Source organism: Lutra lutra, chromosome 7, assembly GCF_902655055.1.
Source record: "Lutra lutra chromosome 7, mLutLut1.2, whole genome shotgun sequence".
Lineage (NCBI taxonomy): Eukaryota > Metazoa > Chordata > Mammalia > Carnivora > Mustelidae > Lutra > Lutra lutra.
This window is the reverse complement of record NC_062284.1, coordinates 26,305,658-26,309,064: the sequence shown is the minus strand read 5'-3', so window position 1 is coordinate 26,309,064 and position 3,407 is coordinate 26,305,658. Positions and strand designations below refer to the sequence as shown.

The 3,407-nt window shown below is 39.2% G+C and overlaps 1 pseudogene; it reads right to left on the bottom strand.

Moving 5' to 3' along the window:
• Positions 1–249: 249 nt before the first annotated feature.
• On the bottom strand, positions 250–680 carry LOC125105517 (60S ribosomal protein L32-like; annotated as a pseudogene).
• Between the last annotated feature and the right edge of the window lie 2,727 nt (positions 681–3,407).

The following is a 3,407-nucleotide window of genomic DNA, read 5'->3' as shown; positions in this document are numbered from 1 at the left end:
CCAGATGGCATCACCATAGTGGAGGGGGCTTTATATTTATTTATTTTTTTCTTGGAGAAGATGCTCCAGAACACAGCAAACAGGGATCCTTGGCATCTTGTAGATGTCCAGGACATTTAATATTTACACATGGTCTTTAAATATCACTGTCTTGATTTTCCTTCTAAATGAGGAAAGGAAAAAGAGGTTTTAAATTTTGTTCCTTTTTTATAGTTTTATTAACACAAATATAACATGTACATACACTGTCTATTCATTTTCTTTGCTGTGTATCCTGGCATTGGGATTGGTGACTCTGATGGCCAGCTGGGCTGCTCTTTCAACAATGACTTTGTGATCTTTAGAGCAGACATTGTGAGCATTCTCTACACAGTAAGATTTGTTGCACATCCACAGTAAGATTTGTTGCACATCAACAGCACTTCAAGCTGCTTGATCTTGTGAAATAGGAATTTTCAGAAGCCATTGGGCAACAAGTGCTTTGTTTTTTTGTTGCTCCTGGGACCACTGCTGAGCATCAAGATCTGGCCCTTGAATCTTCTGTGCTCCCTACTCTCTATGACTATGCATCTCCACTAGTTGCTCTTAATTTTGACATCTTGGTCTGACTGGTGGTACATGAACTTCTTGGTCCTCTTTTTAATGATCTTGAGCTTCACCAGAGTTCTGAGGGTGACCATGATGATGAGTAGGAGATTGGCTACCACCTCTATAGGCAGCACCAAGGAAGACAAGGAAGTTTTTAATTTTGGTGGAATCCAAGTTATTTGTTTTTCTTTTGTGAATTTTGCTTTCAGTGTCTTATCTAAAATATTGCCAGAATTAGTGTCAGAAAGACTGTCCTATGTTTTTTTCTAGAAGTTTTACAAATTTGGGATTAAGATCTATACAGCTATTTTGTCTTTTTGATGAATTGTCCCTTGATCCAAATAATATGACTTTAATTACCTATGTTAATATTATTTGCTCCGAAGTCTACTTTAATCTTATATTAATGTATCTGCTGCAACTTTCTCTTATTTTTAGAATGATATACTTTTTCTCATCCTTTTATTTTTAACCTATTTGTGTCTTAGTATTTAAGGTGTGTTTCTTGTAGCTAGTCTATAGAGTGTCTTGCCATTTGTCCAAGCTGAAAAATCCTGCCTTAATTGGAATGTTTACACCATTACTTTTCTGGTGTTCTGTCCTATAAACTCTAGCCATCTTAGTCTCCCAGACTCTCATCAATGTCTCCTTGACTCAGGGACCTGTCATGGTGTCCCTGGATCTCCCTACCTACACCACACACTGGAAACTCTTTCAGGGCACTAAACTAGAGTGACCTTAGGGCTCATCTTATTTGTTTCCCATCTCCGAGAGATCTCCGGTCTTCAATGTCTGATGTTCCATGTCCTGAAAAACCATTGTTTCAAATATTCTGTCACGTTTTTGTTGCCAAGCAGGAGATTAATTCTTTTCCCTGTTACTTCATCATGGTCAGAAAGAGAAGCACCTCCATAATGACTGAATTACTATGTTCTTCAAATTGAATTACATCTGAAGACTTAAAGGGAAGAGGGATTTGTTTTACTCTGGGTTCTTCCTTCCCTCACCTTCTGGGTCATTTCACCCTCTTGCTCATCAATTCAGACTGTAGGTATATTAGAAAATATTTTCTTACCTGGTCACTGCTTCAATACCAGTATTTTCTCACTGTCATTCTAAGTGACTCGTTTTTCTTAGAAGCTCTTCCTTGAGTTGGGTTTCAACCTTCTTCGGTTGATAACTAGTCTTTCTCTTTTTCTTTCTCTTTCCTACCTTTCTTTCAAACAGACTGGGGAGGATGTTGGAGGAAGGGTTCCAGATGGCAGCATAAGGAGAACGTGAGTTCACCTCCTTCCACAGACACAACAAAGTTACAACTACATATAGGAAATTTTCATTGAAAAATATCTGAAAACTGGCAGAGAAGCTCTTCCACAAAACAAAACAAGCAAGTCATGTCAAGATCAGTAGGGAGAGCAAAAATCATCTGGCTAAGGACCCCCATCCCCAACTTGGTGACTTACAAAAAGGAATGATATCATAAAGGCACAGCTCCTTTCTGAGGAACAAGTTTGCTCACATGGGGTAACTCAACCCATGAGACCTGCAACAGAAAAGGAAGCTCCCCAAATTATCAGCTTTGAAAACTATCAGGGCTAGTGTCTGAGACAGGCAAAGGACTGAGACCCCTACCTTGAAGGACTCACACACAGAATCACATTATGACAAGTCCCAATAAAGAAGCAGTAGTTTGAGAAACACCTGGATCATATTTGAGGGAGATTCTTTGACTAGTCTTAGGGGATATACTGAAGGGATAAAAGTCTCTAGAAGATCTCTACAGAAGCAGAGGTACCAGCAGGTGAGGGTTTTTTTTTTTTTTAATTTTTTAAATTTAAATTCAATTTAGTTAACATATAGTGTATTATTAGTTTCAAGGGTAGAACTTATTATTCATCAGTTGCATAAACACCAAGTACTCATTATATCAAGTACCCGTCACCCAATAACCTCATCCCCCCCAACTCTCCTTCAGCAACCCTCAGTTTGTTTCCTAGACTTGAGTCTCTTATGGTTTGCCTCCTTCTCTGCTTTCATCTTAATTTATTTTCCTTCCCTTCCCCTATGTTCATCTATTTTTTTAAGATTTTATTTATTTATTTGACAGATAGAGATCACAAACAGGCAGAGAGACAGGCAGAGAGAGAGGAGGAAGCAGGCTTCCTGCTGAGCAGAGAGCCTGATGTGGGGCTCGATCCCAGAACCCTGAGATCATGACCTAAGCCAAAGGCAGAGGCTTAACCCACTGAGCCACCCAGGTGCCCTTCATCTATTTAATTTATTAGATTCCACATATGAGTGAAATAATATGGTGTTTGTCTTTCTCTGACTGACTTATTTGCTTAGCATAATACCTTCTGGTTCCATCCATGTCATTGCAAATACCAAGATTTCATTCGTTTGATGGCTGAGTAATATTCCATATCTTCTTTATCTATTCCTCTGTCAATTGACATCTGGACTCTTTCCATATTTTGGGTATTGTGGACATTGCTGCTATACACATTAGGGAGCAAGTGCTCCTTTGAATCACTATTTTTGTATGCTTTGGGTAAATATCTAGGAGGGCAACTACTGGGTTGTAGGGTAGCTCTTTTTTTAACTTTCTGAGGAACTCCATACCGTTTTCCAGAGTGGTTGCACCAGTTTACATTCCCACCAACAGGGTAAGAGGGTTCCCATTTCTCTGCATTCTCACCAACACTTGCTCTTTCCTGACTTGTTAGTTTTAGCCATTCTGGCAGGTGTGAGGTGGTATCTCATTCTGGATTTGGTTTGTATGTTCTTGATGCTGAGTGATATTGAGCAGTTTTTCATGT